Source organism: Podarcis raffonei, chromosome 8 (genome assembly GCF_027172205.1).
Source record: "Podarcis raffonei isolate rPodRaf1 chromosome 8, rPodRaf1.pri, whole genome shotgun sequence".
NCBI lineage: Eukaryota > Metazoa > Chordata > Lepidosauria > Squamata > Lacertidae > Podarcis > Podarcis raffonei.
Genome location: NC_070609.1, coordinates 52202903 through 52214414, shown reverse-complemented (window position 1 = coordinate 52214414; position 11512 = coordinate 52202903).

Sequence of the window (11512 nt, the reverse complement as noted above, 5' to 3'; positions counted from 1 at the left end):
TTTTCCCCGCATCTTAGAATAAGCCCCCCCCCCATTTTTTTCTATTCTGCACTCGAACCCATAGAATTCCTTCACACAAACAAACACGTGTTCACCTCCTTCCACCAATCAATAGAGGACAAGGGGTTCCAACTGATGCTCTGGATTCACCCCCTCGTCCTTATCACCACAAACCCTAAATCTATGATGTGAATATATTTGGAGCAATCTGTTGTGTGTCTGTGTGGGGTTTTGTGACGCGTGCGGGGGGGATCCTAAATCAATTTTCTTCATATGTGCGTGGGGCATCAGCGAACACGTTTAAGATTGGAGGGATATTCATTAGTGTGAAATACGCGTATTTTGTATGAAATGGGTTGTGGATTGGGCTAGTACTTTAGCTTAAGCATAAATAAATGAAGAGACATTAAGAGACAAAGGATTATCTGTATCTATCTATCCATCTATCTATCTATCATCTGTCAAACTAACTATCGTCTATCATCTATCTATTCTGCACACCCCAAAGAAAGCAGCCCGTGTGCGTGAGTACACGTGAATGATTCATTACATCCGTGTGTATGTAGATTTAACTCTGAAATCCTCCAAAGTAAGCATACGTACTTATAAAATATATTTCCGTGAGGTCAACGGGCGCGTGCCTTGAGGTTTCAGCTTAAGGCAGCGGTGGGCAGTAGGTCTTCTCGCTAGAACCCTGTAAGAGGGGGATAGGAAGGGAAATCAGAAATCTGCTCCACTTTACCTCGTAAGAAAGGGACAGAAACACGTCTCAGAAGTGCGGCCTGCAGCTTGGAAGCAAACCTTTACGTCCCAACCCTCCTTTGATTGTCTAAGAGGAAACCGTCGGCTTCTTTCTTGTGTATTGGAAATGATTTCAACAAGAATTTTTTATTTTTTTATTTTATCTTCCGCGGTGTGCGCGTCTGAAGGCTTGGTCTAGGCGAGTTTAAAGAAGGATAGCAAGGCGCCGGCTAAATGGACATCCATTCAGGCAAAATAAGGACCGGCATTTATTTATTTATTTTAAAGTAAAGTTTGCAAATAAAACTGCACCTTCTCGTTCCGGAGTTATTTTGGAGGGATCGGATGGTTTGTTTTCTGCCTAGTGTCAGGTCATATCGGCCTCTTCTAATGAGAGAGTTGAAATGTATTTGCCTCAAGAGGTCGATTTTCAGCTGGTGTTGAGGAGAACAAAGGGAACCATTTCGTGTTCTGTCTGACAGCTAAATAAACTCCATCCTCCTCTCTCACACACCCCAGTCCTTTTCACTTTATAAAGCGTAACCCACTTTCGTTGCTTGGTTTCTGAACCGGGGCGGGAAATCTGATTGCACGCCATGAATCTGACAAAGTGGTATGATTGCCACTGCTTACAACAAACACCTCGGTCCTCGTCTTGCGCGTTTCTTCTCTGCATCTGTAGATTGTAAGGGCATCCGGGTTTCCCCGCCCCCGCATCTCTGTTTGATGGGGAAAAATATCACTAATATACTTCAAACGCTGGTACGATTATTTAAATAATATAGACCTTCAGGAAAAATACTTAAGGTTTCTAGGGCATGCTTTGTCCAGCAGCAGTTTCCTTTTTGTCGTTCCTGAAAATGGTAGGATTTAAGTGTAGATTGACAGGGGGGTTATGTAATTCTCGTTCTCCATCAGCACCGTTAGGTATCCAGAGAATAAATTAAGCATAGTTTTACAGCAATGGCAGCATGGTAAACTGTGTGCGTGAGTGTGTGCGTGCGTGCGTAAAAAAAAAAAGCAAAATATACAAACTATATTGAGGATAGTAGAAGAAAATGCTTGGAAGAAGCTTGCAAAAGATCCCTGTAGAATATGGCTTGTTTGTAGACGCCCTGCTGTTTAACCAAGTCAATTGTGCCAAATCTGTGAAGGCACCTGCTCTGGAAAAACAACCTGCGCCGTTTTGGTGAAGAATACAGCACTTTAACATTAGAGTTTTATTTTTATTTATGCTTTGAAAAATACAACAAAAGGGGGGCGTGCGTTGGATGAATAACATAGAGGGGCGGGAAATATTTTTATGTACATATTTTTATGTACTTTCTGTTTAAACCATATTTTGGATCTCTGTTTTGGATTTTTGGAGCTTTGAAACCTACGGGTGTAACCTTCTGTATTATTTTAAAAGTCCCTCGCAATCTTTGAGAATTATTCCCAGAGAAATTCACTCAAATCCAGGTGTTAAATGCATTTTAAAAGGGGGGGTGAGTTAGACGGTGCATACCCAAATATGGAGATTTATTTCCTTGAAGGAACGAAGTAACACCCTGTAATGTATAAAACGACCTGTGTTCGGATATGATGATGTTCAGATCTTGCTCCTCCTTAGCTGACACCTAACGGTCTATCGAAACATTCTAAAGAAGTCTACACGTTCTATAAATATCTCCCGTGATATTGGTGGGCTGGCTACTAAAAGAAAAAAAGAATCGATTTCCAGGTTTTTAAGTAGCAATACCACTTTCCAATGCTCAAAGTAATAATAAATTAATCCTTACAAAGTATCAGTTAATTCGCCAAATCACATATTAAATGGGATTTCATCGGGGCAACTCTTGTGGCTCAGTGTCCGCCGCTGATAACACATTTTTTACTCGGTCATTAAAAAAAAAATCTATTTAAATCGGGTTCGTATTTTTCGTTAAAAGCTCCTCAAAAACGTCCTGAGTGCTGGGGCACTCTTAATTGTTAATAGGTTGCTCGTATTAGAGAGCAGCCATTAAACTGAGATTCTTCTCTCAACAAAAGTTAAGTGGAAACAAATTGGTAACAAATCAGCTGGACTTAACCTTCCACGTAAATATCTCTGGGGCTGAGAGGTCGAATCCCTTTCTTGCTGGTTCTTTGGGGGGGGCGGGAGGGGACGGAAATTGTTTAGATTTCAAGCACATCTCCGTTAAGTCTATTTATTTCAATGGGCCTACTCTGAGCAAATCTTACTGGACTGCCGCCCACCCTTCTCGGGAATGAAAGCGAGAGGGCTCGATGGCTTAGCCAACTCTGAGACAAGCAAGTGCAAATTCACGAATCCAAAAATAATAATTATTCGGAGTCCATTAAGACTCGAGATTCCGCCCCCCACTTCCTCGTCCTCCTTTCCTCCCCCGTTTTTCTTGCCACACGCAACTACAGAAAGGGCAAATCTGAAAATATTCGAGCCATGGAAGGTGTTAATAAAACGTGTCACTTCGCTCTCCAAGTCTGTGTGTGGTGGAGGAGATTGGGGTGTGTGCGGGCGTGTGTTTTAAGAAAACAAAGCTCTTTGCTTATCTCGAGAGAGTGAAAGAAAGAAGAACTTTGCACACTCAGCTTTCTTTAAAAAAACGATATAATACTGCGTTTCACAGGGAGATATGTGAACCTTCCTGATGTGAACCAAAACATCAGACAAACTCTTACGGAACGTAGTAGGCAAAGAAGCCTTGATGTTGCAGATTGTGTTCATAACGGAACCGGTTGTGAACCTGCAACACAAAGGATTAATACCAGGGTTGAGGGAAGTACCATGGGCCAAGCTAGAGAGTTTCCAATTCCTGAGCTCACCTTGACCAATTCAACTCCACATCCATATATTGGGTAGAAGAGGGCTACCTGGCCGGCTCGTAATGCGTGCAGGAGACACCCTGAAGTTCTTTTCGTAGTCTCAAGGCATATTGAAATGGGAACTGATCATTAGCGTTAAAAGAATCTGAGTCTTCAAACCAGCAGAGGTTAAGCTCTTCCCCTAGTTCTGTGTATTCAGAAAGTTTGCGCATCCAGGCTGCAATACAACATTTGCTTGGGAGTAAGTCCCATTGAGTATAGCAGGGCTTACTTCCAAGACCAAGGAAAGGGTCAGTGGCAAAGCATCTGCTTTGCATGCAGAAAGTCCCAGATTCAATCCCCGGCATCTCCAGGTAGGGATGGGAGAGACCCTTGTCTGAAACCCTGAATAGTCGCTGCCAGTCAGTGTAGACAATACTGAGCTAGATGGACCAATGTCTGGCTCATTGTAAGGCAGCTCCCAAGTTCCTAAGCATGTGCAGTATTGCCCTGTGCTTTTCAGCTTCCTCTGGATCTTGGCAGGATGCAGTTACAACAACATGTTTATTGCAGAGACTAACAAACTAGAGATTTTTAATTCTTATCTCGAAGCGTTTCTCCAGTTGCTCTCATCAAAATGATGCTGTTTCCAAGGTGGCAGTTAAAGAGCTTTGAGGCTGCAGCTCATCGATGCTGGTACTGCCCTCCAGGTTGAGCCCAGGTTAATGTGCCCAGAGTGTACAACCAGAAGCTCTCCCTTTTTGCTAACTTTGTTGGACCTTTTGGCACATCTACAGCAATTACTGTTCCATAATTAGTTACTTTTTTATACACACACAAACGCTGCACGCACACATTTACCTTTGATACTAGCTGATAATAGATAGATAGATAGATAATAGATAGATAGATAGATAGATAGATAGATAGATAGATATAGATAGATGATAGATAGATAGATAGATAGATGATAGATAGATGATAGATATAGATAGATAGATAGATAGATAGATAGATAGATAGATAGATAGATAGATAGATAGATATAGATGATAGATAGATAGATAGATAGATAGATAGATGATAGATAGATAGATAGATAGATAGATATAGATAGATATCTGCTTCCTCTTTCTATTATGATATTAGTAACCAGGGAAATACGTTTGTCCTAGGTGAGTCTGATTGTTTACAAATCTTGTCTCTTTCTCTTCAACTTTGGTATCTTCTGTTCTTTAGCGAGTCTTCCCCTCACAAATAATGCGGCCAGCTACATTCCTTTCTTCCTTGAACAAGGAACCAACAAAGGCATTTTTGTTCTATAAAAACCTCGACGTGAAAAAACCTGGACCATTAACGTGATGTCCTCCCCAATTCAAATCATTCCACAGGTCTGGGTACAAACCTGTTCCCAGGTTTGGGGAAAGCAAAAGGCCCGCAATTTATTTCGCCTTGAAGTTATTTAAAACATGACAGCCAGGAGCCAAAGCGAAGCCCCTTTGCATCCCGATCCCATTGTTTTCAATGGGGACTCGAACACCTGCGCCGCTCACTTCCTATTGAAGCCAATGGGGCTTAAAGCTGCGATCCTATATTCACCTCCTAGGGAGATTCAAGTCCTTTTTAACACACTGATATTTACTTCTGAGGAGACATGGTTAGGATCGCGCTGTAAAACATGCGGAACGTGGTCTAGACCGTGCCCTGCGAGTGTGGGGTGCGCGCGCGCGCGCGTGCCTGCGTGCGTGTGTGTGTGTGTGTGAAGTAAGGGGACGAAGAAAACCACACCGTTTAGGAGCAAAATATTGACAGATCTCTCATTTTAGAAACTGCAATTATATTAATGACTGGAGAGTTTCGTTCTTTTCAAGGGGAAAGGGAAGTTACTCTCTCGGTTTTCAGTCAAATGACAGGATTCTTCCATGTTTACCTTTATCCTGAAGTGGGGCGAGGTGGGGGCGAGGTAGAGAGACAAGCAAACCATATTAATAACCCGTGATATGAAACTGCTTCCCATAATCTCCCTCTTTCTCCTTGAATATTTTCTCGTTCTTTTTTTTCTTCCAAAAAGCTGAATTTATAATTTTATAGTTTTGGGTTGTTGTTGTTGTTAGCAACCTCAAAGGCAGGTTCTACCAACCTTCTAGTTTCTCTGAGGGGGGCTTAATTTGTGCCAAACCTCTCCAAAGTTGATATCCAGAACGCTCGGGGCAATTCTTTCAGAAACATGGGGTGAAATAATAGCAATCAAGAAAGGGGTCTCTGGCATGATAAAAGTCTGTAGTTTTATCAGGACAAGTTACTTGTTGTTTACTGTTATAACAATTGCTTTCTCAAAATTTATCTTCTGTACCATGAAAAATAGATAAGTTTTTTTTTTAAGAAAGGGGTCTCTGAGTCTTGTGCAGAGTGTCTTCATAGAAAAACAGGAAGTTGCCTTCATCTAATTCAGTAGTGTCTACACACTGGCTGGCAGGGGCTCTCTAGAGTCTTTTCCAGCGCTACCTGGAGATGCCAAGGATTGAACCCAGGGACCTTCTGCATGCAAAGCAGATGCGCCGCAACTGAACTTCGGCTTCTTCGCCTCATCAGGTTGACTTTATCCTGTCTCTAAGATGAAGGAGACGGACTTCTCAGAACAAGTGGACACCTCTCTTAGAAATGAGTAGGGTTGCAACTGAACTAAAGGCATTTTTGACAGTGAATCATATAACTTTTAGTCGATTAATCGATAAAGTGAATGGCTAAGGCAATGTTTCCAAAGCATCCTTCTCTTTAGGTGATGCACATATCTGGCGTATCTGGCATATTCTCAAAAGAGGCATTGCCTCTTATGAGAGGAAGGTGGGAATGTCTCCATTTAGATAGGGCTTATCACCTTTAGTTCAGTATTTTTATTTTTATTTAAAACAATATTTTTCTTTAAACGAACAAAAAAGTAATGCTCCAGTAACTGAGAACACGTTTTTAGTGGATTCTGCTTGGGACAACATTAGAGAACATACTATCTACTGCTGAAATGTTTAATCGATTAAACTAGCTGATTAATCGATTAAACATTGCTGCTATGGACGTTAAGGACTCATGTTATTTGCTGTGATCTTAAGAAGAAAGATAAATTGGGAAATACACGTAGGGGAGACAAGGAGAGAGACCGAGAGAGAACCTAGGTACAGGTATATTATCCAGTTCTGGGAATCCTGAATGAAACAGACAAGAAACCTTTTCCAGCTGAAGCTTATTTTTCTTGCATTCTGGATATTCTTATGCAAAGGGAAAAAACACCTCTACATGTTAGAGGTGAAATATTATCTGACAGATGGGGGTGCTGAGCCTTCTGAAAACTAATATCTCCGGTCTGGAGAGTCCCTCGCTGGCGAGGAGGAATTTAAACAGCTCCCACCCACAACCTAGTTAAGCCCAAACATGTGAATTCACACAACCCTATTGCACTGACGCGTCGTTAAAACTATGAGACTTCACATTCGGGTGCTACACGCATTCTGCTGACAACACGCAGCAGTGGTTTCATTTACTTCAGAATCATCTTTTGCCACAAAATCAGGGCTTTCCCTTGAATTCCTAGTCACTCCACTATCACCCTTGGTTCTACAGTCACAATCATCACAAAGGCGGCTTAGAGCTCGCGCTTTCTCCGTAAACACCAAGGGAAGCTAAGAGGCAGACAGGCTGTCAGAAGACAACTTCCAAAGGTGGCAGATCCTGGTTAAACTACTTGCGTGTTCGCTTGGTTTAAGCTCAGCGGGACTGTTCTGGAGAAAAGGGAGTAAGGCAAACTGTGAGGACTCTCTGGTTAGGGGCACTTGCACGTTCCGGACAGAGCCTAGCACACGCTGGAACCAAAATAAATATGGATGAGGAGGAGGAGGGCGGCGGCAGTATGTTGCGCCTAGGATTAAGTAGCGCGGGCAAAGAGGCGCGCTGGAGACGACAGACTTGGTGAAAAGCCCAATAAGATCTGCACCGATTAAGCGGTGAACGCTTGCAGATCCATTTCTGAATTTCCCCCCAAAAACAGAATCCGAAATGACAGGAAAGGCAAAACTAGCTTTTAAGAAAAGGGGGGAAATCCACTTCTGTTTCCCATTTCTCCCACCCCACCTCAGTTCCTCCCTCTTCCCCCCTAAAGCAAACGAGAAGAGCTTTGTCAGTGCTTAAAGGAGCCATTCCAAAACCAATTAGAACCCCTTCGTCTCGTTTGTATGTATTGTTAAGGCATCTGGGGAGAGCGCGCGTCAGATCTGCCGCCCAACCATTGAGAACGCTGAAAAGGAGACTCGGACGAGGTTGGAAAACAAATACACGCGGCCAGTTATGAAGCCCAAGCCGGAGAGCCTGGCGGCGGCGGCAGAAATAGTAGAAGTTGGGGCGGGTGGGGGAAGTGTCAGAAGGCGGATTTCAGACAGCGGAACCGCGGGATTCCTGTCCTGAAACCCATCCCGGGGAATAATAGGCAAAATGCTAATTTCATTGATGCTTCTGCTGTGAAGAACGCCAGCAGTTACGCAAAGAGCCTCTGCTGGCTTATTTACTTACGCGCAGCGCAGTTCTGTACAGGGCTACTCTGGAGTAAGCCCCCATGGATTACTTGATTCCCAAGTAAGTATGTGTAAGGGTCTTGCCTACTTTCTATCTTAAGAAAATAATGATAATATCCTGGCTTTCGTTACAATATCCGGAAGTTTAAATGTATAATCCACAAGTGTATAATCCCCTTTCGGGAAACGAGTTGAGAACAGAGGAAACGGCCTTCTTTCGAGCTGAATGACGGATCCTCCGTCTAGCACAGAGCACTGACTGGCAGCAGAGATTCAAAAGGGTGGGAGGGTTGAATTTCTGAATAGAAAGCGTGTATTTTACCTCTGAGCTGTTTCTCCCACAGCTCTGTGGTAGGAAAACGAGACACAATGGATAGAGAGCGCCCAGTTTCATCGTCTGCAGAATTAGGGAACAGCCACAAACACCGTTGCGCTTCTCAGGGGTCGTACAACAACGCACAGATCTCTCCTGCGTGGAGTTGCTTTCTTTCTGGTTGGTTTGCTGTTGTTTGCGGAGTTCAGCATAGCCTCAAAGCCTGCGCTTATTTCCATCATCAGAAGGAAGACCCACACGACACATTTAATGCACCTCCAAAGCTCATTTAAAACACATTGTCCCCCCCCCCGGGCAAATCATGGGAACTATAGTCTGATAAGGATGATCATTGGGACTATAGCTCTGGGAGGGGAAAACTATAGTTTCCAGGATTATTTTGGGGAAGTAATGTGCTTTAAATGTTCGTTGGGTTTTATGGTAAGGATATTCCAAAGAGATAAATTTAAGCTTACGCGTTTACGGCTCTGGAAGAGAGTATACTCAAGATTACTTAGTGCACGTTAGTTACTAAAAAAGAAGATTACTGTATTCCCGTGCTCATAGTGGTTAAATTGCATATTTCCCTGTCTTTTATTCAGTGGGCTCCTATGGGTGAAGCGTGGTGTAGTGGTTAGAGTGTCGGACTAGGACCTGGGAGACCAGGGTTCAAATCCCCACTCAGGCATGAAGTTACTGCGTGATTTTGGGCCATTCATTCACTTTCAGTCTAACCTACCTCACAGCATAGGAACCAACTCCTAGGGGCCATGGGGTAAGGGGTCCTCCACAAAGTTGATGGGCATTCCCATCCAAATATTGTGTGTCATGTGATCGATTATGCGGGGCAGGGCTTACCTGGGCCCCCCACAATTTTTTATTCAAGTTGGCACCCCTGCCTCACAGGGTTGTTGGGAGGATAAAATGAGGAGGCGGAGGAGGAGAACTAGCTTTTCTCTCTCTCTCTCTCTCTCTCTCTCTCTCTCTCTCTCTCTCTCTCTCTCTCTCTTTCTTTAAGCACTGGCTCATGCTAGGAAACGAGGGAGTAGCAATTATTCCACAGCGATGACCTCGCGGAATGTAGAGACTTCATTCACAGATGCTCCAGAATCGCCCTGGTTGAAGGCTGCGTGGCTTCTCCAGAGCAAGTGGATTCAAAACCGTCCAGCTTCACATTTAACACTCTTTGACTAAACAGCCCAGCAAAGCCCAAGGGGGGAGAGAGAGGTCGCCTATTCAAGAGCTGTCAGCAAGAGATTAAAAGCCCCAGGATGGCGTTGAACCCGAGGCTTGAGTCAAGTGGTGGAAGGAGGGGCGTGTGGGGAGGGGGAGACTCTCAGCAATTCGGGCGGGGGTGGGAGGAGACTTAAGAGAAGGGGAGACAGGCGTGTTTCAGAAAGGGGATCTTTACATCGGCCTGTCAGTATCCCCTGAGCGTAACCCAAAAGCGCAGATCCACATCGCACACATCGCACATTTAAAGCGCATCCAATGCACCTCGAAACAACATTACTTCGCCCCAGGGAATTATGGGAAGCATAGTTTGTTAAGGGGGCTGGAAATTGTAGCTCTGTGAGGGGGTAACTAAAGTTCAGGTGCTTTAAAGGTGCGCTGGATGTGCTTTAAAGGTACGGTGTGGAGACCTTCCTGTTCAGACAGGTCTTTGAAAACAAAGGTGCAGACGATGCTTGATCCGTGGGCTGCTGTCAGGGCAAACAGTTTTTAAACTTCTGGCTCTAAATGTGTCCTGGTGTATTTTAATTATTGTTTTTAATTATTTTGCTTTGATTAGTTTGTTTTGTACAGTATACTGTTGCTTTTGAATGTTGTAAGCCGCCTTGAATCCCAGCTTGGGAGAAAGGCAAGCTAGAATACATAAAAATAAATAAATAAGGTTTCTTGATACACACTCCATGGTCACAGCGACACACATTACATATATCCTGTATATGCAGATTCATATGTGTCTATACCATCATAGCTCCACCCACCCACAATAAAATGACACAGAAAGAGAGTTATGTATACATACTGTATTAAATACACATAATCTAGTTGTGGAACTGTTCTCATGAGCACACACATACCAGGAGGACAGACCAAAGACAATGCTTCTGTACACAGTGCACAGTTAGTTTATGGAACTCCCTGCCTCAAGATGTCGCGATGTCCCATTTTCCCGTCGTCTTGAAAGCGGGATTAGACAGTGCAATGCCGAGGTAGGTGGGCCTCTGAGCTGAAACAGCCGATTATGTTCTTGCACTTCACACGTCCTATTCTAGATGCATACTGCTCTTGTTTTTCCAGCCATCCAGTGATTAATAGATGACCAGAGGCCTTCTTGCCCTCTCTCCTAAAACATAAAGCTGGAAGGGTGGTGATGGCTGCCCAGTGGGACGCTTCTCTGCTCATGCTCAGAGGACGTCTCGTCTCCATCATGTGAGCAAAAGCCGGACATTAAAAGAGATTCCGGGGAGAAGCTCTTTGGGCCAAATGTAGTCTTGCTCAGATCCATTGACTGAGGACTCTCACCTGTCCTCCCCGCCCCCACTCCATCCTAAATATATGCACTAAGTATCTCACACTTTACATGTGAATTCTTGGGGAGCCCAGATTTTTTAGGGAAAGGGGGAAACTCTGCCAAAAGCCACTACGAGACCTAGAATTGTAGTGCAAACGTTGAGTGGCGATCCACAGTTCGGTTCCCTTCCTCTTTATAATCCCAAGCCTCCTTCCTTCCCAATTTGCCAATTTATATGCTGTTCGATTCCCAACTTCCTCTGTCCATCCATCGCTCCCTCCATCTATCTCTGTACTCCGCGCAATCACGAAGCCAAGCGGCGAAATGGTCTCTTTCTCTCTCTCTTCACTTGACTAGCTTGGTAGGTGGCCCTGTATATTTGGGTTAATGTCGTGTTTATGTTAATGAAAAAGGGGGGGATAAGATTACAAACAGACCACGGCATGCCCTGATTTCTGTCGCTGCTGGGTTCGTCTAAACTGTATATTTCCAGACTAATCAGTTTCGGAGAGCGAAAATGACTGTTGCCTCGAAGACCTCTCTCGCCGCCGCCCCGCACCCCCCCCAAAACCG